At 33.1% G+C, this 27302-nt stretch overlaps 1 protein-coding gene across 3 annotated transcripts in view; it reads left to right on the top strand.

Moving 5' to 3' along the window:
* LOC118197836 (maltase A2-like) overlaps positions 1–27302 on the top strand; it is a 343781-nt gene that overhangs the window by 75973 nt on the left and 240506 nt on the right. The window contains exon 2 of one of the 3 annotated variants that reach the window (XR_004759665.2): positions 21326–21525. The exons of the other annotated variants lie outside the window; for them this stretch is intronic. The gene's annotated coding sequence lies outside the window, so the exon portion shown is untranslated. Of the gene's footprint in view, positions 1–21325; positions 21526–27302 lie in introns of those variants that run through there. 3 annotated transcript variants of the gene reach the window in all.

Below are 27302 nucleotides of genomic sequence, written 5' to 3'. Positions count from 1 at the left end.
AGTCAGTGACTGAGTGTCTCGTAGTCTAGTGCCGAGTTGGTCGTCGAATGCATCGAGAGAGTCTCTTTTGTGTATCGCGAGTTAGTGCATCGTCGAGTTCTATCTTAGAGTGCGTTGAGCTCCGGGAGCGACTGAACCGAGTCGGGAGCTTTATCCTAGTGTATCGTCGAGTGCATCGCAAGTTGTAGCTTGGAGAGTCTCGAGAGTACGCAGAGTTCCGAAAACAGACGAGCACAGCCGAGACCTGTACTTTGGTGCTTTGCCGTGAAGCTGTCTTCACCGTTATAGCCTGATAGCCTGAAGGCTGTGTCGCTGATCATTCCAGCGTGTTTATAGCAGTTCTTCGATGAATATAAAAGTGTTTTTGGAGCTGTTTTGAATAATACTGGCTAATAAATTGTGTTTCGATACTTCATCAAGTGTTGTCCATATTCACTCCAAATCCACGAATCCGTAAGTACGTAAGAAGAAAAACGTAACAATATCTATATCAGTAATAACTTCAAAGATTTTAAGGAAAAAAAAAAGTTTTGCAATTCTTATTGCGTGAAACATTTGTCAGTGCAGAGAAAATACCTGCCTCAAATAAAATACTGTAAGTGCGTAATTGTATACAAATTGTTTTACAATATTTGAAAACATGCCTGCAGAAAACCTACATTCAAGAGAAACAGCATAAATATGAACATTTAAATTAGTATGATAAATTAATTAAAATAGTTATTAAAATTATATGTAATTTGTGAAATGTATGCGTATTACATAATAACAACTTTTAATTTTGAATTTAATGCATTTTCAAAATTAGGTACTCTCGTTTTAAAACTCATAAAACGCGATATGATACCCATTTATGCAAAAATACATTATTTTGCATGAAATGACTTTTCAGAATATAAGGAATAATTTGGAAAATTTCTATATCCCATTATTTTTTCTAAAGGAATTTATTCATTAGATATGAAATAAGCTTTATGTTATTTCAGCATTTTCAGTAAAAAAATTAGCTTTAGAAAATGTCAGATCACATATTTTAAAATAAACTTCTTTAAAAAAATACGTTTTTCAAATTTTTGGACGCTTCGCTTATTCTTTTAACAACATACGGTACGTTTCATTTACACAGAGTGACACTAGATCATCAATCAAACTTAAACTCAATAATTACCACCATTTCACACGCCTGCTGAAACCAGACTGTGAAAAATAGGAAAAAATGTGTTTCACGACGTACAGCTCATTTCAAGCTTTAGGGAACACGATGGGAAATAATGAAAAAGTAAAAATACTATGACAGCTCAAATGTCATCGTATCTATCGTTCTTACCCTTTTATCGGCTCTGTATCCAACTGGCAATTTGATATAGAAACGAAATCTTCTAACAAAAACATTTATCATAAAGTTCGAGGTTGAAACATTCGTTGTTATTGAAAAGAAAAAGAAACGAACGCATTTTTGGCAGCTGCAAGTCAGAGATCAAATCTGTTCAGTCATAATTTAATATATGTCTTAGAAAAAATGTACTTCGGGCAATTTTTTCCTATTTTTGATAAAGTATGTGATATGTTAACTGAAAAACTACTTTTGATAGTGAGCCAAAATAGTAAGTTGAAGAAGAGAAGCTATTGTTTTATTCCTCCACGGCTCTTTGATAAAAGCTTTCAAATCACTAAAATAAAAATCAACGTTTTTCAATTTAAAGAATCTGAAATGCATTAAAGGTATTTACAACATAGATGTTCTGTTTTTTCTGTTACAGCCAAATGTTGATATTAATTTTTAATTCCTTTCTATTGATTGGATATCCTTAATATTTTATAAGAATCGCATTTAACGGAAATGTTTTCAAGATTTAATTTGTGTTTTGTTTTATTTAGTGATGAATGTTTCTCGTATATATTTGTTTAATGGTTGAAACTAATCATCGTAGACTTTCATCGTGTTTTGTTTTATTTAGTGATGAATGTTTCTCGTATATATTTGTTTAATGGTTGAAACTAATCATCGTAGAATTCGATTGTTACAAAATTAGATTGATCGAAACATATTCTGTCAAGTGACTGGCTTATGGAAGTCTTAAAAGTAATATACAAAAAATAATCATTTTTAAAACGGCGTTCGATTTTTTAGTTATCGTAAGCGAGCAGTAATGAATTTCTAAACAAAAGATTTGATCAATCATTCTTAGCATGCTCATAATTTTAAATGATGATAAGTTCGAATATCTGAAGCAGAAAGAGCTATCTTTAAATAAAGAACCAATCTTTTACCATCGTATCTCGGAAGACATGGAGGAAACAAAAGGACGTCATGCATAATTCACTGCTACTCTGATTTCTTATGCTCATTAACGGTAATGTTTTGTTTGTTATTTCATATTTTTTGCATTATGAAAACTAAAATGTAAAAACACATGATAAAGGGTTTTAAATTATAGCTTTAGTTTGAATATACTAAAACGCAAAAGAAATTAGTTAGCTACCATAATATTAATTCAGAAGTACCATAATATTCCTGGTCGTATATCGTAGAGTCATTAGGTTTCTGGAAACTGGAAATATGAAAAGTGTGGTGTGCCCTCCACAAAATTGAAAATCTGGACTTTCCTACTGCTAGTCGAACGAGTTTCCAACTATTTCACGAAGGCGCGCAGCAAAGGAAGAAGACAAATCTTACAGTGTAATTGAAGCTACAACTGAAGGGCGACTAAAAACCAACTGTTTAGGACATTTGCAGGTTGTTTTCTGTTTTTGAACTCATTATGTTGGTGCGAGAATACTGATTTAATTTTTTTTAATTATCATTTATTTCCCATGGAAAAAAAATTCGAAATAATAATGAATAAAATAAGCGCAAAACCACTGATACAAAACAAAGGAAAAAGAAGGAAGCCTATATTCATTTGATAGTCCCCAAAGACGACATTAGGCCATCTTAACACTTAATGCACCCAACTCAGGAGGAAATACAAGAAAAGGATCCCAAATGAGAATAAAATCCAATCGCGTAACAAAGTGTAAAGAATGGCAGGAAATTCGATATAAAGTGTTACAATTAAGTTTCTCTTTCCTGTTAAGACAGAGAAGCATCCATTGCATTTAGAGTTCATATATATATCGTTAAGAAGTAGCAACAAGAAATCTGTGAGGGCAAATTAAAGCACAACGCTGCTACTCGAAACGAAAAACAAATCAAAAACAAAACATCAAGTTCTTTTAAGTAATGCCATGTGACTGATGATGATAGACGCTAATATCGGGGACCTTATGCAGTTTGTTCAGAAATTTGGTTATACGTACTTTTCCCTGATTTTGGACAAAGTTACTCAAGTACTGCAGAAATTCGTATGGATCATTTTCCGTACGGTTGTTCAAAAATTTTGTAAATAGTATAAAATGTGGCGATTGGGGATTTTATGTCTAGCAAAACAGGATTCACTGTTGACAATGCAGCACGTCCAATGAAACTATTAGTTATTAATATATATGGGACTTAAGAACGGATGAAATGCTTTGTATTTTAGTCTTAAGTAAATACTGATTCAAAACATTAGCTCAAATCATAATGAACAGCTTTCTGTGCCTAATTTTAAGTATATTTTAGTTAGAAGTACATGTATGATACAAATAGTTAAGCGAATGAAGATTACAATCAGCTTTCTCAAATATGCCATATGAAACGAAAAACGTTCTGTCATTTAAATAAAAGTACATTAAGCGTTAGAATTCGAGTCAGGTAAGTTTATTATATTTCAGCTTATGAAGAATGCAGAGATAACAACAAGCTCCATGTTTCATGCAGCATTTATAAAGAACCAAGAATGCTGTAATGAATGATGTTTATTTCAAATGATGATTATTTTTTAATATATGACAAAAAAACTTGAAATCCAATTTTCACCAATTTAACAACACTACACCAATAACAAATGCAGAAACATTGTTTTTTATTATACCAATACATATCATAGTAGAAACACTGCAAAGTTTCTTATAAACTGACAGGAAGGTACAGATCGACACTTTTGTATGGATTACAAACATTTCCTAAGTGTAACGCGCATAACACAGTTATAGATAAAATTAGTTAACTTAGAAGCTACTAGTATGGCAGGCTTATAGATTACGAACCTCTACTGTAACAAGCTTTATATGCAAATATTTGTTACAGTACTAAAGTTGTGACTAGTTGGTGTTATGTGGCGAATTCTGATTATATTAATATTAAATTTTAATTTGATTAAATTTCGCGTCAAAGAACATGAGGCATATGTTAGAAAAAAGGAAACACAGAAGTCTTCTGTTGCTCAACATTGTTGGTCCGAAAATCACACTTTCAATTTTTCTGCTGCCAAAATTATTCAAAAAACATCTTCCATTGGAGAACTGGATTTTCTAGAGGCATTTCACATTCAAAAAAATCTTTCTGTTCTAGTTAACGATCCTAATTCCAATCCAAATTTGCCTTCGGCTTTTAGAGAAATTATGTTTTAGTTCTGGTTTCGCCAACAGATGGCGCCACTTGCTTATTCTTGTCCAGGCTTTCTTATCTTATCTAATCATTATTTCCTATCTTGTTCATTTGCGGTTTTGCAGCTGAAGATGATGGTTCGGTAAAACCATCGAAACTAGTCCTGTGAAAATTTTGTGAATTAACGCTGATTTTTGTTGTTTGACTTCTGAATTAGTATTTATTCGGCGTGTTATTGTGTCTTAATAATATTAATATTTGTTTCAAGTATCATTTTTTCAAGTATTTTTTATTTGTATTCTTTTACATTCTAAAGTTGTTAAAGCTTTATTTAGCTTTGTTCATTAGAACAAATCGTTGTTCTATAGAAAACTGTAGAAACTTCTGTTAACTGTAGAAAATGTAACAAATACAGGACACGTTGCGAGGAGACACCTGGCTTATGGCCTTTTACTAACAGTGGAAGCAGTTAGGGTGTTGTCGCCTTTTTCGCTGGGAGCCTTTACTAATGGCCCTGAAACAGAAATATTAAATCGACTTTCTGATCCCTTGCTTTTCGCTTTGTTATCGCAATGTTTATTACATTTCCCTTCCGAATAGTGAGGTTTTTGTAAGTTTAGGTAATTTGATTTTCTTCGTTAGTTTCCGCTTGTTTGATGGGGGGGATCTATTTCCCACGCATTTTCAGGGTACAGTTGTCCGGTAGCATTGTCAGATTTTTCTTGTTTTTGGTTCGTTGTGAGGGTGTACTTTCTCAGTTAAAGGTAATATAAAATTCTGGGGTTGGCGAGATTTAATTTTTTGTAATTTTGTAAGCCTGTGAACTTACGGGGGGTGGAGAGATCGAGTTTACCTCGGAACCATCACGAACTGAGAGGTCAGATTGGAAGTGAATCTTGAGCAGACGAGATGTAAAGTGAGAAGGAGAAAGTGTGGCGGGTCTTTCCCCTTTCAGGGAAAAGATCATTTTATGATTCATTGGAAAGATCATTTTATGGATCATTTTATGATTATCATACGATTTTCATGATTATCCGCGAACATTAAATTATATATTTAAAGTGGATCTCACATAAACTAATCAAGAATTTACAATTTACAGAATTACACATTTTATTGGCAATAATTTCAAATTTTCTTTAAGGTACGAAGCAATTTTCTCATTATTAAATTAATTTTGCACTAAATTGCAAGATTAGTTAACTTTTTTCGGCCAAATAACCTATGATTTCCGCAAATAAAAAAAATATAAAAGAACTCACAGTTAGTAGACTGGAATCCATCTTGTTCACGCGGACTCCTTAACCGAAACATAAGAGGATCCAAGATAACTCTAGAATAAGTCCCTTATTGTTGAGTCAAGTAGAACTTTCCGCATCACATCCTTAACAGAATATTTTACCTAGAAACTCGAAGTCGCTAGTAGCTGCAGCAATAAAGGTGGCATTCGTTGAAATTCAAGTTAAACCAATTGTCGTTCCATAAGTTAAAGAAGGAAAATCATTTGTTCAGAACTCTGGATCTGCAGCCCTTGCAATTAGGTAATCAGAAAAAAAAACGGTGGTAGAAGGAAACGTAGACGACAGCCATGATACAAAATAAAATCTTTGACCCCACATCTGAAAGACTTACTGTAACGCATCCGGAAAACTGACGGTATAGCGTGAAGCACCTTCCCCACTCGAACTAAAATTCTCATCAGGAACAATCTCCACTGTCTATGACTAATACTTCTTCGGGAAAGCTCCGAGAAATTTCTATTTAAGAATCAATGAAAAGTATATAGCTAGAAACGTCTGAACAGTGTTTTTATATTTTTTTTATAGTAGATCACTTTCTCAACTTCTAATAAACTCTCATCAGCCGAAGACTGAGAGAAACAAGGCACCAAACCACATGCGCTAGCCCCCGCAGAGGTCAGGCCCGCCCCACGGCAAAAGCCCCGCAATCTTCCCAAAGTTAACTTTATATCTTTGCTGCTCCCATCTGGCTCAGACTACCCGGCGCTCGCCCCTGAAAGGGGGCAGACCCGCCACACTTTCTCCTTCTCACTTTACATATCGTCTGCTCAAGATTCACTTCCAATCTCACCTCTCAGTTCGTGCAGGTTTCGAGGTAAACTCGGCCTCTCCGACTCCCCCTCCCTCCCGTAAGTTCAGAGGCTTACAATATAAAATTAAATCTCGCCAACCTAGAATTTTACATTATCTTTAACTGAAAAAATACACCCCACAACGAATAAAAAAAAAAAGAAAAATCTGGCAATGCAACCGGACAACTATACTCTGAAAATGCGTGGGAAATAGACCCCCCCTCAGCTAACAAGCGAAAACTAACGAAGAAAATCAAACTACCTAAACTCACAAAACCCCTACTGTTCGGAAGAGAAATGAAATAAACATTGCGATAACAAAGTGAAAAGCAAGTGATCAGAAAGCCTATATACAATTTTCGTTTCAGCTCCATTACTAAAGGCCTCCAGCGAAAACGCGATAACACCCTAACTGCTTCCACTGTTAGTGAAAGGCCATAAATCAGGTGTCTCCTCGCAAAGTTTCCTGTCTTTGTTACATTTTCTACAGTTTCAAGAATAACGAGCTAATTAAAGCTTTAACATCTTTAGAATATAAAGAAATACAAATAAAAAATACTTATAACAAATATTAATGTAATTAAAATTCGCGACATAACATTGTGAACACACTGCATTCTTGTTCATTACAGAAAATACCATTACAGAAAATACTGCATTCAGAAAATACCCTTAAAAATGATAGGATTGCTGATAGTAACTCATTGCCAGTTTAGCAACATCCTTTAAACAACGAATACAGGTATTTATGTTTAAGATGTTGAATCGCCTCATAAAAGTTTTGATGAAATCATTTTAGATAGAAAACTGTATCTGCTTTTAACATTTTATTGTTTCGTGTCTATCACCGATAGGAAGTCCTAAGATCAGAACAGCTAGGCAAGTTGCGTGTTATCAGATAATAAAACCTAACTGTTTGAACACCGATGAGTTGCATAAAGAGGAAATATAGGCTTATAAATGTCTAGAGATATCGTGAATTGAAGATGTGATCAAAACCTAATGAATTTATGCAATGTCACGCGATCTGAACAAACTGCTCTGCCATACTATCCTGAAATAACATATAACGTGACCAAATCCTTTCAGTGTCTTTTAATGCTAAAGGTAATTTCTTACTGTTATGATGTACCATTTATCTTCGAGTATCAAATATCTTGAAATTCTATCCGTGTATTTATTTTTGATATTCGGATTTTATGAAACGAGTTCCGAGCATTCGTTAAATTAGTAGATGTCGTAAAGAATATTAACTTTTAACGGTGGATCATAAAAACAGTTATAGGTACTCTGAATTAGGAATTTCTTAAAAGGAAGACTATTTTTTGACATATATGGATGGCAATATTCTCATTTTTAATAAATATTTCATTGTAAATGCAGTTTTTGCAACAATATAATGTTTTATTTATTATTATTATTATTATTATTATTATTATTATTATTGCTATTCCTAGAAATATCGTATGCAGAATATACGATGACATCATAAATAATAACGAGAAGCTGCAAATGTCGTTGTACGTAGATTTTGAGTACCAGTAGCAGTATAATTTTTCTAGTTTTTATCGAGAATTCTAGTACGCCATCTAAGCTTTCTGTGTCTATCTTGAAGAGAAATTGAACATAGGAAACAATTATTTATGAGACCTAGAAGAGGGCCAATATAGGAGGACAAAGTCATCTTGCAGCCTAAGATGGGAAAGAGAGGGACAGGTTTTTTTGAGGCTTCAAGTTATCAAATAATTTCTCATAATACTGATTTTCGAAGGATTCAGATAATCATGTAAGTGTTTCATAATTTTGGTTATAACAGAGAAACTGGACGTTGGAAAACCAGACTGGTAACACAGACAAAGCTGTGCAACATGAGCCAGAGGATCCATAAAGACATCTAAATTGTTTAGTCGGAAGTCTTTGACATAAGACAGGAAGCATTGAAAAATGAACATAAGGTATATTATAGATGTTCAGATTATCGGTAGATCTATCGAATTAGGTAGTAATAATCGTAAATATTACATGCAATAGCAAGAAATGGCAAAAATATCAGCAACTGAGGCAGTTGCCACTGAAAGAGCTTAGAAAAAAGCCTCAAATACAAGATGTAGTGCAAGCATAGCATGGAGAATATATCATACGTTCATAAGCTATTTCGATGAAGTTAGCTTGAGTGTGTTTACAGCAGCATTCATATAAAAGACAGTATTGCAAACATGAATGAAGCATTATTCTTAAATGAGAATGTATGAAAGAAAACATTAGTATGATGACAGTGCAAAATATCCTGTACAATTATAGACTTCGTTACAGAGATTGACCGATGTATTGATCAGAACTGGAGAACATATATTACATAAAATAGCAGTTATCCCAAAAGAATCTAAGTTGCTCATACGTCATATGAAGGATAATACAGGAGTCAGAGGATGTGAAGACAGTAGAAAATATTCACAGATTTTAAGCGCATATTACACTACAGGAAAAAGACTGCATTTTAGAGAATATAAAATATATTAAAGTTTACTCTTCCTTAAAATAAGTATTAAATAATCGAAGAATTCCAAAATCTTTCCCTCATCCTTCTTTTGTAGTAAACTTCTCGCCAAGTCTTCTGGATCGAAAAATTTTAAGTACCCTCATTTTGAAAAAAAAATTATATTTTATCTGTGCTTTGAGCTCGATCCCATGGACGTAGTAGACAATCTTTGCTTATAGGGCGTTTTTATGTTTCAGAGTTGTAATAAATTATCTAGTGAATTCTTTATTAAAACGAAATAGAACCATTAAAAAAATTTTGTTTTTTAGAATATATGGAAAAGAAAATACAGAGCTCTTAAATTTATTCAAAAGCATTCTCAGAGATGTATTGAGATTTTATAAAATAGCACAATTTGATTAAGAAATACGGGACGCTTTATTTCAGAAATTAAATAAATCTTCTAGAAGAGTTAGATTAAACCCACTGGAGCATGAAACTCTCAACGCCGTTAGAACTTCACGCTATTTGGGTATTTAAATTGAATTCTGCTTACTTAAATCATTTCAACCAATGCCTTAATACTATAATCTTCGTAATTTCGTTCTCCAAAAGGCTAATCCTTGAGCAATTTAATTTGAAATTCTGTGGACGATAAATTCAATCGTTTTCTTTGAATAAGAAATAATTTCTAATCCTCAGTGAATGTAGTTATTGCATGAAATAGCATTTACTTCAAATACTATACAACCTATTTTTCACTCTAAACTATAAACATTTTTTCCCCAAAAGCTATTAAATAACTAAATCTTTTATGGCATGTATCTCATTGATTACGCTTAACATTCATGGCAAATTTGTATACATTTAAAGAATCTTTGCATGTGTCTTTCCTAGCTAAACTCTTTGGATCTCTGATTGTTTTTATTCATTAAGGCTTTGGAAGTTCCTTATGCCAAGATTTTTGGAGTTCTAAATTCCATTTAATTCATGACAATATGCAACAGAACTAATTTCGGTCAGTATGTTAAAATTAATATTAGTTAAATTTTAAAAATATAAAACCACTGTAATCCTCTGATTTAAAAGCGAATAATTTAAAGACAGATCAAAGATAACTATAGAAGTATATCAAGACAAAGCAACTCGAAATTTGAATTTAGCCGAGCCCATTGATGATAAATTTTACTATAAAATCAGAGTAAAATAATTTTATTTAACTTAATCAGATTATTCTATATATTCCAAAGCATTAATTGCTATCAAAATAGGTAAAACAATATCTTCTGTTTAGTGAAGTAAGCATCATATTATAAAATTATATTTGTCGAAAAAATCCAGTCTATTGCGTTGTGAATTTGCAAACACTTGCAATACGTTTGCTCAGTTTATTATTATTCAGAATAAAGGAGAAGGTAACTTTTCGTAGCAAAATGCTGGGATGTTTTTTGTCGAGTAAAGACGCCTCTCTGAGTACGATCTTGTCTGTAAGACTTGCTTATTTATGCTTACACACTTGTGGGAAAACATCACATAGTCAAATCAACGGAGACGCATCCTGTTACTAAACATTCAAATATATGATGCCGGAAATCCCTTGAACCGCCATCAAGAATCATTCAGATAACCTACTATATAGAACCCATCCCATTTCTCTGGCTACTAGCCTTGATTAGTGGACCTTCGATATGACAGGTGGACATGTTTTTAGAACAGACAGCATACTTCAACCCGAAGTTCATATATATGTCCCATAACGTATTCACGAAAGTCTGACATTATAATTTCATAGACAAATGTTTTAAATGTGATTGATATGAAGCTATACATCGTACTTTCCCTTCTTCGCATGATTCATTTTGTTACTTCAAAGCTTCATGTAACATTATCCTAGAAATAAGCAGAATTTCCCGTTTCCCTGCAGATGTTAGAATAAGCTAAATACAGATTCCAATGGCACAGAGTTGTCATGATGATTCGCAGACGAAAATAGGTCCTCTTCTTATTATGATTATGGAATGAAGTATACTTCTTGGTGGAATGCATGTCGTTAATACAGTTCCTAAATAAATATATTATTGGAGAACAGCAGTGACCCCCCACGTACTTTTCCCATCACCAGACCTCGTCGTGCCTCTTTTAGAAAGGTCTTTTGCATCGTAGCAGTAGAATGTCCATTCATGTCATAGAAATTTCTGGGTTCAAATATAGCCAGAGCTCAGATCTTTATACCACATTCACAAGCTGAATATATGGCAAAACGTCCAATGTTTAGTATTTAATTGCACTTTAATGCTAACTATTGAATTGTGGGTATAAAAACAGATTAATCCGAATTGTTATTAAACATTAGGAGTAGGATAAAAATACTTATATACTAGTTTGACGCAGTTAAATCGTTCAAGCGTTAATTATCTTCTAGATCTAAACTCAATCATATCCTGGAAGTCATTATGGCTGTAAAGAAAAGAGAGCATGTCTTTGGCCTTGGGCACTTTACGGGTGACAATATGAGTTTGCCCACGCTTGTCCCACTTACGAAGAAAAACCGTCGCAGGAAACAGATCCAATGGATGGTCTGCTACCCATCTTTCCTTATTATTAACTCATCAGTGGAACTTTCGGCTTAACAGTGTTTTAAGTGCTTTCATACTTCAAAGTCACCGTATTTTATATACATTCATACCTTTTCTGGGATTCTTACCTTCTTAATGATCAGAGCAGCTAAAATCCTTCATATGTAATATTGCAAGTTACTATAATCTTGCAAACAAAAATCAAACTCAGAGCAAAGCTTTCCGGGTTTCGTAGTTAATAGTTTTCTACTGGTGAATCTCCCCCCCCCCACCTCTGAAAAAAAAGAGAGCTATAACAGAGAAAAGGAAATTTTTGATAGTTTGTGAGTTAATATTCAAAGCATTTTGAATAGTATCATGAAATGGAAATATCATTCTCAAATACAACTAATTATTAATTTAATGATTTAGATGCAGAGATGAAAATGAGTTTAGAGCGAAAAGGAGTTCTCAAAGTGAGCCTTAACCAAGTCTTCGGATTGTTGATTACTATCCCTTATATCTCAGAAACGTATGGGAAAAAGTCTTAAATCTTTATAATCGTTTTTTAAATCAATTTTATTTTATCTTATTTATTTACAATCTGACTCAAAGCAAATCGTAGAAATTTATTCATCAGATCATCTTCCAAATATATCTGTAACAAATATTGAGCAACGTTAGAAATCGTATTGACATAACAGTACCCAGCGGGGATTGAAAAAAAAATATACATTAAAAGATTTGCTTGAACATTTTTTCTCAACAGGAAAAAAATGTCACATCTTTAGCTATCGCAATAAAATGCTAAAGATGAAACGTAAAAACTAAAACTACTGAAGAAAATCTCCTTTCAGCAAAGTGAACGTTCAAATACAGTTAAAGCTTTATGGATTTTGTCTCGAAACATATAAAAGAATTCGTTTGAGTAGTTTTAGTTTTTAGCCAGAGGTGGATATGATTTGACGTGAAAAAATTCCTATCATCAGCGTGGTATAACAGACCGTTACAGCAACTTATTTTATAGGAAATACTAAGGAACATGGCAGGCGGATGCTGAAGATAATAAAGCGATCCGGGAATTTCCAAAGGTAAATCTAAGTTTATTCGTTATTTCCGAAACAAACATAGTATAAATAGAGAAATCGATTTTTAGAAATATATCTCTCAGTACTTTATTTCATTTTGGGTTTTATTACAACGCAAGCCATAACTTAGGAGACGAGTATTTCCTACGAATATGGGAAATGAAATAAATAAAATGCAGCCTTAACGCTTTATTCTTGTCTATGAGAATGAAGATTGTGGTTAGGAAATGATTGGGCAAGTTTTATCTTTTTCAAAAAGGTTGAGTGGATTTCTGCATGATTGGAAAGAGAAGGGTAATATGCAAACGTGTTATTCTACGTTATTTTTACGCCTTCCTTGTGAATTAAAATTGGAATTAAATTGCTACTTTCAGAAAATGAAGATGATCTAGAATTAATTGGTCACAATTTTAAACTGTTCGTTCGTAACCTTCGACGATTATAAAATCTTTAAAGTGTATTTAATAATGATTAAGGCATTAAATTTTCCTTTATTTTCTGCTATTTCTACTAGCGATTATTTCATTTCATTATCCGCATCATTCAAAACTTAATCATGTACGCATGTACTTACAAAACGCAAAATGGCTTTGTCTAATAATAAATCTAATTTAATAATACAATTTAAGTAATCTAATTTAAGTAGTATAATCCTACACAATGTCTTTCAAAGCAATATATAGTGGAGTATAAATATCAAAGAACTGTTAATGTAAAATCCTCATATTGAAAGTTTGTTCCTGTCATTTCGCTTTTCAGAAGACTTACATTTGTGCCTGCTTCGATTTTTATAAGAAAATGTCGAAAAGTCAAAGATAATAAGATAAAATTTAGTGCTTGCTTTAAAGAATGAATTCCGTTTCAAGAAACTTCAATCATTCGTCAAAAAGCTTTGAGGAAACTGTGAAACTGGGCCCGTTTCCAGTCAAAGACATATTTTTTAAAATAATAGTACTGGAGGATTGCATAAGAATTAGACTTCGTATATTTTACAAAATTAGCTTTCTAAAGTTAATAAATCAGCACACGAATATTCGCATAATTTAAGTGTCTTTATCACTAGAAGTATATGCTTACGACCAACGTTGGGGAAATAAAATCAGTTTTTTTTTGCAGGTACGTTGTATACGCAGATAATATAAAATAGTAAACACAATTTTATAATATTACAAGGCATTTTCTCCATCTCTAACGCGTGATTTTGTGGTGTAATTTAGGCACGTTCGACTGACAACTGGGAAGTCTGGAGTTCGTATCCAGGAAAGAGCAGAGATAATTGATGATTTATCGTGTTCTCTTATCCAAGTTTATCCATCGTGTTCTGTATCCAAGAAATTTCTAATAGTTCTGCAAGTGGTGCCTAAAATAGCATCCGGTGAACGATTATTCATCGATACCAGAACAGTGTTGGTAGAAATTTTTGAGCAAAAGTTGTAAGAGAGAAATCGAAAAGCCGCAAAAATTACCTAGTGCCGCCAGAGATCAAGTGATGTCTTTGTGACATCATAGGTACGCGAGTTACCTCTAACGTCATCACTAAGTCTAGTCTCCGTGTGCTGTTTAGTTACAAACTACTATAATTTGATTCTTGCTCGTTTTGCACGTGACATCACAGATAAGTGATTTTCTGATGTCATGGGTTCGTAAGCTCACATAGCTCTACCGTCATCACAGAGTTCCGCCTGTTAGTGATCGTAATTCGATTATTGGTCGTTATATTACGTATATTAATTTTAACTAAAATATTAAAACCATATTACTAATTTTCTATTGCTTATATCTCCATTTATTCCTTTCATTAATTCTACGTTAGTTTCAGGATCATATTTTTTAATTAATTTGTTAGGTGCTCTCGTACGTTTGGATTGTTAGACGCTGTAATTCTTTGGTATTGGTGGTTTACTATTTACCTGCTCTTAGTTCACATTTACATAGCTTGTAACATGCTTTTGTCTTATCTGCTTTCATTATTTGTAAGCAGATTACGATCATAGGACTGACAGTCGCCAATTTTTATTCAAGTCTAATTTAATTAATTTCTTATTTTTTATTATAAATTAATTTAAATAGTTTGATTATAATTAAAAATACGCAATTTATAATCCACTAAAAATTTTTAAGGTAGTAAAAAGTATCACAAAGAAATGATGAAATCGCAAAAAATTCTCAAAATTTCATAAATATGAATATTAGTAGCACAGATTTGTCAAAAGTAGTAAATTTGCAAAAATTCGCAAGATCTGACAATACTGGTCCAGAATTTGGCGAATGTGTCCTCCCCTCCGCAGTCGTCCTTTACGTAAGGAAGAACGTAAGGATATTTATTCTCATCTTACCGCATGTCTTTTTGATGTAACTGAAAGCATATGCGGCTGGCGAATGGGAGCTCCGGCGTTCGAATTCCTTAGAGGGCGCTGCACATTTTTCACGTCTGCTGCTCTCAGATAAAAAAAGCCTATTGGCCCCTACAGTCTCCCCGTATCATCTAGAACTCGATAAGTTAGAGTAGATGAGAAAAGAATAACTAAATATTAGTTCAAAAATTTAAAAAAATAGTCATCACAATATCTCTTTAAAGATCTTACGCAAAAGATTATAAGGTATTTTTTCCACTTCCCTAGCGTGCCTTCCTGATGTAACGGTAGCACGCTGGGCCGGTATTCTAGGGGTCCGTGGTTTGATTCCTGGCGAAGGCGGTTGCTAATTTTTCATCTTTTCTGCTTCCAATTAACCTAATGACTCTACAAGTGGCATTCGAACTAAAAGGGTTGTGGATGATAATTCTCCGCACCCAGGATTTGGCGACTAGGTTCCCTAAAACCCTAGTCGCCCTTTCAAAAGGGAAGTATGTAAGGTATTTCTCCCACTTCCCTAGCGTGCCTTTTGGTGTAACGGTAGCACCCTGGGCCGGTATTCCAGAGGTCCGCGGTTCGATTCCCGGTGAAGGCGGTTGCTAATTTTTATCTCGCTGGCTTCCAAAAATTCCTAATGACTCTACAAGATAAGATGACAAGGTAATCAAATTTCAATTAATAATCTTAATAATAAATATTAGTTTAAAAATTTAAAAATATAGTCATATATCTCAGATTATCTCTTTAAAGAGCTTACGCAAAAGATAATGCGACAAGGTAATCAAGTTTCAATTAATAATGTAATAACGAAGAAAATTAAATTCATAACAATTCATTTTCATAATTCTCTTGTTTATAACTAATTTTTCATTAACGTTGTTCAGTCCTACATGGTTTTAAGAAACCAAGCGCGAGTTCCAAATCCGAACCAGACTGCTTAATAAACAAATTTATAGTTTGATATATCAAGCTGAAGTGGATATTGGAAAGATTATCGCATAAGTTTTGTTATTTTGAATAATTCCTACTAATTTAATACTCATTATTGTTCTTAACTTGTCATTTATTTCATCAATTTATATGAGTTTACATAATTTATTATGAGAATTACAAAAATATCCATTTTTAGTAATTGAATTTTTTAATAATTATGGCTACATTTAGAAAACAAATTAGAAAATAACAATCCCATTTCTGCCAGTCTCTAACTAAATATCTAACCTTTAATTTCGTTTTTAGTTGCGCTTTTGGGTTAAAGTAAATAAATATTCTAGTCTTATACGCATTTAAATATTATCATCACGATTTGTTAATTGTTGATATATTATTCTAATTTAAAAAGGTTTTGTAAAAAAAAAAAAAAAAAACTTGTTTTCAGATAGTTTGGGCTTAATATTTGCTTTAATATATTTCTACAATGACTTTCCATGTTTGCATGAGTAACAACTTTTATATTCATAGTATTAAAGAATAAACAACTGAAAGTATGAATATTAATCAAAATAATGTTTGTCTAACCTACCAAAATTTTCAATATAAATAAGCGAGATAATATACCAGAGTCTTCAAAGTTTTGTATATTTTATAGGTTTTAGGTATTCATGTAATTCATGAGAGAAGACTTTTTTCGATATTTAGTGAAAAGGATTTGTTGTGTAAAGACCAAAAACATAATGCATGAGTAAACGCTTTCGAAAAATATTTTTAATGCATCGTTATTTATATGCTTTTTAGAAAGATGAAGAAGAAGAAACTGCTTCTAGGCTAAAGAAATATTTAAATTTCTTTCAAATATATTGTAAACATAAAGAAGGGGGGGAAAATGTCGGGAAATTATCGAAGACGCGAAAGAGTGACCGAATTAAAGCTTGGTTTTAATGTTTACACTTTTTAACTTGAAACTAATTTGTTTAGTAATAACTTACTTATAAATAATTACTGAACTGCTACTGAGTATTGGGGATGATCCATTGCAGCATGAGGGCACATGTTTCTTTGTTTGCTAATTGGTGGAAGTTATGTAAAATTGATTGACATGCCTAGCTTACAAGCTCGCAGTTGCCACTTAGTAGAGTAATAATTCTTCCCATGTTTACTACTTTCGTACTAGAGGAGCCCATTCTTATTAGAAATTTTTTTATATGCTATGCCTTCTGCTGGGTTTTTCAGGTTTTCAGTAAATGGGAGTGCGAATATATAATGACCAGAGTATCCTTTTTCTTCCACAGATGCAGTCATCGTTGCTTGTTATATTTCTTGCACACGCGGCGTAACCGCTATAGTGGTTTGCGTCGTTGACTACAGTGCCGAAGGGCCTGGGTTCGAATCCCGGAGAAGGCATGGATGTTTGTAAATGTTTGTCCGTACGGCATGGAGGCACTTCAAATATGCGACGAGCCGAAAGTTCTCACCAGAGGTTGCTGGTAGGAGAAGAGGAGTGGGAGAACCCTGGACCCGCTTTCTATCAGAATTGGAGGCGGAACTGAGCTAAAACACACTGTCACCTGTAAGGTGCTCAAGAGCGTATCTTGGCTCCTTGCCACTAGGAGTGCTGTAGGCTTGGGCTAACTATAGGTCAGACACGTCAACAACAAAAGTTTTTGCACAAAGATCCAAAAAAAGGCAGTATAACACTCGAATGTAAACATGGAAGGTGAAAACTCATCATTATATCGATTTGACAAACTGGGTTTTGCCTATTTTCCTCGACCATCTTTCAAATGCAGAGGAATGCAACAAATTAAAGATTTCTTTTATATGGAACAGTGGTGCAGTGCATCTCCAGCAAACAGCTTAAGAGCTTTGAATCCGATTCCTTGCAAAGCCACAGTTGAATTTTCAAGATATTTACTCCGAAACAAACTACATACTCTACTGAAAATAAAAATTAAAAAAAAAAAAAAAAAACATGGTTATATTGCTAACGTAAATTTCCTATCGCTCGCATATAATTATAATAGAACTTCGTGCAATTCCATTTTTCAACAATGTCCGTGATGTTTGGCAATCATTACTCCTCAGCAAAGCTTTTTCAGTGCTATTCTGTCAGTAAGACTAGGCGTAAAATTTTATCCTCTTTTTTCCAAACACGATGTCTATCAAGACTGTTATCACTATCAATATCAACGTCCTCTTAATATATTTAAATTTACGAAAGATATAACAAAAGATTTTCTAGTTCAAGTGTTTAATCTTTTTCTTACATTTTCCTATGTTAGCATTTCATTTCTTTCTGCTAAATATTATAATAATCATATGATGGATATCTATGTATCAGTTGCTCACTTTTGAATACTTACTATTAACTTATGCTCACAGCACCAACTCTTTTCCTTTTCTAATGGCTCCTCGAGAACAAATAAAGTGAGTGATAATGAGGATTTCAATCCGGGCATAAGAAATATGCCCTGTCAGGGAGATATCGCACAAAACCCGTCTTTTTAATGCTTTAATTAATTTCCCCTCATTTATTCAAAACGCTAAGTATTTTTATAGACAGATATTCGATCATTGGCATAAAAAATTCCTTGGAGAGTGTCATTAATATCAGTCATCCGGGAATTAGAATTTCCCACAGGTTGGCAAACTGATACCTAACTTCATATTCCTAGATAGGGGACGAATCTTATCGTATCGTAGGTGGGGAAAGTTTTTGCAGTGAAATCAATAGCGAACGAAGTCATCATCATTAGGATGACTTCGTCCTTTCTCTCCCCTTCCCTCCTTGCCAGAGTAGTCATGGCCATTGAGAGGCGAAAGATACCGGAGGGTTCAAACAGCCGACTTTGTCGAATCAGTTCCACAAATAAAAGGTTAGATCGGTTATGCTCCAGTCTATTGTCGTTGTTCATTGGATAGGAATTGCAAACATTAGGAGGAATTCCCATTACTGGAACAAATAGTTCAGTAGATAGAACATTGTTAGCGACTTTTGTGTGTCTCGGTGAACTGAATAAATGAGATGCCGTTTATTATGCAAGATTCAATATCTATATTTTGAAGAAAATAATAAAATGATTTATATGGACGCTCCATAAGAAAATGAGAATAAATTACGCACGTATGCTTCTCATTATTTCTTAGAAAACAGTGGACCGGATTATGAAAATATGAATTGCACGAAAGTTAAAATAATAGATTGTTTTCTTTTCGATTTATAATTAAAGTTCTTACAGTTGTCTTACTGAGTCAATACCAACACTTCGCAGAAAAATATCTGGAATTCGAACTTGATATAGATATGGAACTATTTGGTATATATATATATATTCCTTCTTTTTTAAAGCAAATTTTTATCATGGTCTGTAGGCTGACAACATTTCTTATTCAGCAGAACGAGATATTTTTCGTAAGTTAAAAAATCATTGCCTACTTTGAGATGTTAACAGAGTGTCTTATCAGCCTTTCTAATTACATTTCACAGCTCATTTTTTGTTTTTTAACCCTTTGTTGCATCATGTCCAGTCTAGAAGACAAAAGTTTAAATTTGTTTATTCTTCTGTAAATGCCTTAACAGATTCCATTCCTGTGTTTATTCATTCTATATTATTAGAACTTTCAACTGTCGATCATAGATGGCTGTATAGCATCACTAAGTAAAGCACTGCTATTTGGAAAATGACTACTACTTCATTTTCCAAGTTAGTACAATTTCTCATAGTAAACATTATTTACATTTTCTTATACTGCCATTTTTTATTCATAATTAGTAATTTTAGACATTTTATTTTAAATGTCAGTTTGAGAAAATGGTGGAGTGGGTAGATAAAGATCTACAGAAAAGACTGAATTGAAACCCAAATGCACTGCTTATCACGCTAAAAAACCACTGGAAATGTTTATATTTGGCAAGGAATTTCTAGAACATTTGGCATTTGAATCCAATAGGTACAGGTTACAAAATCGTAGCAAAATGAATTCAGTCACAATCGACAAAATGAAAGAATTTTGGGGAATCTGTATGTGCATGCCACTTGTAGATTTACCATTTAGAAGATGTTTTAATGATCACTGAAAACAAGGCAGGAAATTATTTCAAATGTAATGATCTTAAATCGTTGGGAAGAGATTTGTATGCATGTACGTATATGCATGCTGTCCACTGTAGTGAACAAACTGTAGCAATTATTTAAAACAAAATTTGAATAATTTTTTTTATTATTACTAAGGTTATTTTAAGTAGAAAAAATACAAATATTATCGTTTAACTTCTCTAGATTATTTGTATGCAACAAAGGGTTAACCGGTTTTTAAAATTCCTATTCAAAATGTTATAAGCATTTAAACTGTATCATAACGAGCATAAGAAGTACAGTATCTGGTTTTAGTCAATATATATTTAATAAAATTTAGTTAATGAGGGAGATGAGGCATTATTTGTTCACAGGTGGTGAAGACCGGGTGTCATGTCCAAAAATTAACAGACAGAATCATTTCAGTCATCTTTATCTGAATTGAATGAATTGAATTGTAATAATTTAGTTCATCCTCAGTCATTCTTTGTAAGATGCGCTTTACCGCATTCGAATTTGTATCTAGGTTTTGAAACCATATTGCTAGTAGGCATATGTAATGTAGTAGCAGTATTTAAACACAACTAGTAACTAGGAATGTTCTGTTCGACGGGGTGTTTTAGAAATTTGTATTCCAATCTGATATGTTTTTTAGAATCTGCAAGAAAAGGTCAACAACTGGGATGTGACCAACCATGAGTTGGCATTCTTTCCTCGTGGTAGACAAATATATAACAGCTTAGTTTCAGTAAGAAACTCCAGTTGTTTCATTTGATCCAAATGTTAATTGTTTTAAGTTTCTAAATGCAAAGATTCAATTCACTTAATTCACTTAATGAAATTCACTTAATCAAATGTTGCAATGATTGTTTCTGGTAATTTTATTTGCTGTGATCGTATAAGTTTTGACAAAAGGGTTACAGAACACATTAAATAGTGAAGGACTCTTTTCACTAAAATTATTAATGGATTTATGACAACGTATAGACATAATGCCATATGCTTTTCATGAATTTTTAATATGCAAAAACGTTTTATTACTATTTCATTTATTTTTGTAAAGCATATTTTGTGATGCATTTATTCTTGTGTATTATTTAATTAATTATAATTTATTTTACTTTATTATTTATTCAAGTATTAATTTATTTTTATTTCATTTGTATTTAATTATTTGTAATTTATTTTACTGATTACTTTTTATTTACTTTTATGTTTCATTTAATTATATTTTCTCAGTATTCATCGTTATATTTATTTATTTATTTCTACAGTTTGGCAGTTTTAATTTGAGAAACTGAACTCCGTTTTGTTTTCGAAAAGTGGCGGAAGAAGCTCCTTCAAAGAGACAAAAAAAAAAAAAAAAAAAATGACGAAAAGGCGCAATTTCCCTCGACCTGGAAATACTCGTACTGTATTTACCTCGTGATATCTGTAGAGATAACACAAAATAAAATGTGCTGTTCCAAGCTGAGATTACTTGCTTTTTCTCTCTTCACCTGTTCGTGGTGATGAATTTCTGACAACTGTGTTTAAATGTTATTAATAGTTAGACTTGAATTAATCTCTATCATATTCTTCTTGACTCTTGTCACCATATTCGCTCAGACCAGAAATGCAAATGCAAACGTAATTTCGTACGGTATTGTAAGTTTGAAAGTAGGTCACTAATCGTAACCGGAAGCCTATAGATCTTTGGAATGTCACTGTTGTATACATGTGACTGTTGTTACATGTATTACTGAAGTTACTGCTTTGCATGTCACTGTTTCAGTGACTGTTTGTGATTTAAAGTGAGTTTTCGTGTTGCAGTGACTGTTTGGGATTTTCGGTTACTGTTGTGATGAACAGTGACTGTTTCTCATGTCACAGTTGGATGCCTTACTGAAGTGATTCGCAGCTGAATTCATAAATGTCTAAAATTAGGTTAATCGTTAGTCCTTGATAAGACTTTTACGAATCAATAGTTGTCGAAGTCTTTAGTTTCGAATTTAGAATCTTGGAAGCAGTTTGAATTTTAACTACAATTTCCAGTAGCCTTATCTTGTAACATTGTGTATACGATAAATTAATCATTTTAGCTGCAACCCACAAACAGTGTGCAAAGAAATATTTATGGCAGTTTTATTTGGCTTGTGTATAAGTTAACAGCTAAACAATTGTTAATGCTCTTAACCCGCGAAGAAGTCAAGTTACCTCTGTATGTTTAGTAGTTAGAGTGAATATTTGGTTGTATTTACCCCATCGCAGAAGTTAATTACTAGAATACAAAATATATATAGCAAGAGAGACAAACCTTGCCAGCGCTATTTGCGTACAAAGCGTCAGGGAATATAGCGACAGGCTTCGTTTCTTTAAATACTAATCTAGAAAAACATACTTCCAGTTGCAAATTTTATCCAGAACGTTAGGAATATAATGTACACTATTATTTTTCTGGAATCGACAATATATGTAACTGTTGTTCCAGTGGCATTATTGGGAGTGAAAGAATTTAATATATAGAATTTAAATTACATATTTAAATTCGGTAAATAGCTATGTAAGCCGGAAGAAATATGTTTAAAGCTATTAACCTCGGTGTGTCACTGAGAGAAACAAAAGCAAGATAACAAGCAACGTCATACCGTGGATTCCTCTAAATAGGCTCAGCGCGAAGTAATCTGATTTTTGTCGCTTGAATGTATTAATGGAGGCAACATTTACAGTCGAATGAAGAATGTGCACGGGACTGCGTGTATGACACGTAGTGCAGTTTTCCGAAGGTGGAGTGATTTTAATCCTGAATGTTAAAAGTACAGCTGACTCTCACGACCCCATTAAAACATAGTCCCTAATTTCTCTGGAGAATCAATTGCTGCAGAGGACTGCTTTTAAAGCAGAAGCTTCGAATAACCACCTGGGAGAATCCAGACAGATTGTCTTTGAGTATGTGAAGTATTAAGGCAATTGTGCATAAACAATTAAGTTAACAATAAGGTTTGTGCGAAATGAGTCTCAGTGAAGCACAGAAGTCTTTGCGAATGGGTGTTGCTTGCAGAATCTGCTTCGTTACCACTCAGAGAGAAACGACTTTCTTTCCCGTATAATATCCCTTATGTTCCTCAAAACTACAAGTAGACTCATATTTAAAATAATAAACCATTTCGAAGATTTATCAGTCTCACTTTCATTTAGGGGTGCCTTTTATGTAAAGGAAGACTACGTATAGTAGAAGTTGATAGCACTTTATTTAATGTCCTTCGCTTAATCAAGGCAAAAAAGAACCTCAAGATGATCAGTTTGTGCAAATAAGCGACAAATACAAAGACATAATGATCCAATTCAATACTAAAAAATTTTGCTACATTATTTTAAGTATTTATCGTTTTTTCTTTGCAGCAGCTTTAGGCAACAGCAGCATGCGTTAAGAAAGAGATTTTTAAAAATTTCAATTTAATCCTTTTTTACTTCCTTGTACGAAGTAAAAAGGAAGTATTGTAATCGCGAAAAGTTTCAGGCATGATATTTCAACGCAAATATCCATTTTCACCGCTATCGAATGCAATTTAACGATGTTTTTGCTTGACATCTGTACGTTAAGGAGAAAAAAAGGACTCTTTTAGTAGTGTGTAAATGAGAGAGCTAGCGCAGTGACTTTTGGGGTAATATAATGACCGTGGAGTCCCCATAAAAATCGAACCCGCTTTTAGAAATCAATGGTATGAAAAATCGCCATAAATTTCCCACCCCCTTTAAAAACAATGGTGAATAAAACCCACATAAAAATCGTTTTATGGAGGTTTTCCCCCCAAAAAATTGTAAAACTGATTTAAAATGGATTTTGAAGAGAATTTTTCGTGGCGTCTTACGTACGTATCTCGCATAACTCAAAAACGAGTAGCCTCAGAACGTTGACATTTTGTGCATAGGACTGCTATAAAATGTAAATGCACACCTCGTATTTTGGTTGCAATCGGCAGCACCAAACACATATAAATATATGTACATATATATCCACTCTGTTACCCAGCTCAGTGATCTCAGTTTCTTTATTCTTATATGTTTGCAAATTTCGCATTTTTTGCTTTAAAAATAATAGAATTATGCTGTTCTTATCTTTCGGTTAAGGTTTTTATGCCTTTAGTAAATCTGTATGCAATATTTTTATAATTATCAACAATTTAAAAGTTGTTTAAGTGCCGCTAAGCCTAATCATTTTTGCCATGTCGGCCATTGCTTGTTTACATTTGAAACAACAGACTAGTAGATTTGTTGCCAAATCTAGAGAAAGTAAGCTTCGCAATAACAAAGATAACACCTTGTTTTATTATTGCGAATTAAATCATGCTTAATCCATTCTGGATTTATTCGAGGAAATAAGTGTTTAAGATTTACTTCATAATTTTCAATACAGACATTTTGAGTTTTAATGCATTTTTGCTTTGTCGCGAAGTGAGAACTGAATTAATTGAATGAGAAATACTGAATCGTCTGTAAAAAACTGTTTCTTTTTTCTGTTGTTGTTCTTTGCTTAATTTCTTTTATACATCGTTTCAGATTTATTATAGTATTTGAATAGAACATGTGGCAACGATTAGATAATTCTTAAGATGATATAAATTTTGTGCATCCTGAGTTAAAAAATGGAAGAAAAGTGAAACGGACATTTATAGTGATTCAACGCAAAATCGCAAAACGAACAAAAAATCCTTGCGACGACGACTGCTCTTCTTGTTTTTTTGGTAAATATCATTTTTGCTTGTTCTCTTCGATATGGCCAGTAATAGCGAACCACCTGATAAGGGCAAAATTCTTTGGCATGCTACTTTCCGCGATTAGGATAGCGATAATGATTCTACTTATTCGAATTATTCAAGAAAATCGACTACATCCAAAGAGATGTGTGTAATTACTTCAGATGACCCAGCGCTTCAAAGTACAATTGCTACTATAATTTCTACTAAGAAAAGTAAATCCCAGAGAAAAGGAAAGAAAACCGCAGGAAGTCCTAAGAAAATAGCCGATAATACTAAGAAGTTCAAACCCTCCCCTTCAAATTTTGAAGCAGTAGTTAACAAACACAGAAACGTTTTTCCTAATTTAACAGAAGCTATCTCGCAAGAATATCTTAATACTCGACTAACCCAAAAAATTTCTCACTCAAATTAGAAAACGAAATCCCCGATAAATTAAGCTGTATGGAGTCTATGAAGATATTAACCTCCCCACCAATGATAGAAATGCGTTCAAAGTTACAAGAAGAAATTCAACAAAATCAGTTTTCATCTTATCAAGCATTCAAAACACCCCGGAGCTCGCAAATTCTAAAACAGATGATAAAACAATAAATCAGAAGGATTGGCAAACTCCAAAGAAAACAACGAAAAATACCGAGTCTGTCTCACCACCAGATATTCCGCAAAATAACATATGTGAACTCTTAACGAAAATAACGAAGCTATGGAAGTTACAGATGAAAGGCAGATGACTACAACACAAAATAATCCAGAATATAAAACGAAAATCCCCCATTAGTAATTCCGGAAAACGATGTTGATTGGTCTGAAATAGACAAAATGTTCAGAGAAATATGTAAAACGAATTTGAAGTTGCAGTCAAAGCCAGTCATATTTTCCTTTACACTACCACCGAAGCTGATTATAAAGCTACAGTTGATAAATTCCAGAAAGCACAGATTAGGTTTCATACGTACCAAATTTCCTCAGCCTCTTCAATTAAAGTTATACTTAAGAATATCACAAGATTCTACACAGAGCAAGCAATTCACGCAGACTTGGAACGCAGAAGCTTCCCTATAATTAAAGTAAAGAAATTCACGAAGAAAACTGCTTTATGAATGTTCAGATGCTGTAAGTGCTGACAAAATCACAGATCCAATACCTGTAAATTAAAACCAGATGAAAAACCAACTTGCATTTACTGTCACGAAAATCACGTTTCTTCTTATCGTAGTTGTAAGGTACACAGAAAAAGATTCAACCATTTAGAGAAGATAGAAAAACCGCAAGAAATTCCCACTAAAGATGACTTCCCCGAATTCATTCAAGCTTCAGCCCAAACTAATCAAGAAATGCCTAAAAACCTTTACAGTGATAAAGTTAAGCAGAAAAGCTCTCAGGAAAATTTAGCAGAAATCATTAACATTTTCAAAGATCAGAAAACCCTTATCTCATGAATTCAATAACCATAATAGCTCAGAGAATTAAATAAGCTAAATCAAATATGCAGAAAATTTGTCTGGCTTTTCAAGCCATTGAGATTATTTTGAACTTTGCAGATTAAGATTAATTCGCAGCTTGTCTCAAGACAAGCATAGCCGAGCGGCAGAAATCCTCAAGCTGCAGATCCTCACATATTGGAGCCATGTTTACTTCTCTTCTAGAGACTCTGCACTAGGTGCAAAATTACGTTCCATCTTACTGGATTCAACTCATCATTAAAGATACCCTATTTATAATACATTGGTAAAGGCCGCACTAGGCCAATTGCCTCTTAATTGTGTTACGACATAGACATAGTAAAAAAATGATTTAAATGTAACGCTGTTAAGTGAACCTAGGGCCAGAGTGTCACTATGGTAAACATAGTGAATTTTAAAGAGTGTATTTATTCTATTGTGGTTTATGCGCTATCGATGAAGTAGATTTAATTCAGTCCAATAAGTTTAAATGAAATGCAAGAAAAAATGAGTCTAATTTAATATTCCGTACAAGGAAGTCATGTGGTACGCGCATCACATTTTGTTATTTGAGTGTTACATACATACAAATATATATATATATATATAAAAAAAAAAAAAAAAAAAAAAAAAACTGAAATGTTTCAGATTTTAAATTACGTCCAAAGGGGCGTTTTTTAACATTTTGTGTGTTACCTTTCTTTATTAAATATCATGTTCCTCGCACTTAAACCATAAGATCCAGTGCAACAGCAATATCGCAGAATAGTTTTAAAACGAGCATATCTTTAGAATTTCCGATACAGAGACTCACGCGCTGGAGATAAAAATGTTTTTTCTGCACAACGTTGCCATTGCTCGCTTTGAAATCCTTGAGTTTGTTAATCAAAAATTCGTCAAAGTTTTAAAAAATAGGAAATCGATCATAAAACAAATTTCAAATTTCAAATTTGGTCTTCCACATGCTCATATTCGTTGGAGGATTACGTTATTCAAAATTCGATGACTCTATGTACCGATATGACAATGTGAGAAATATACATACATTTACGCAGATTTTCATTATTTAA

This window comes from Stegodyphus dumicola, chromosome 12 (genome assembly GCF_044657685.1).
Source record: "Stegodyphus dumicola isolate Sdum_Otavi_A_Nest chromosome 12, ASM4465768v1".
Classification (NCBI taxonomy): Eukaryota; Metazoa; Arthropoda; class Arachnida; order Araneae; family Eresidae; genus Stegodyphus; species Stegodyphus dumicola.
Note: the sequence above shows the minus strand (reverse complement) of the source record. Positions and strands in the feature narration are given on the sequence as shown.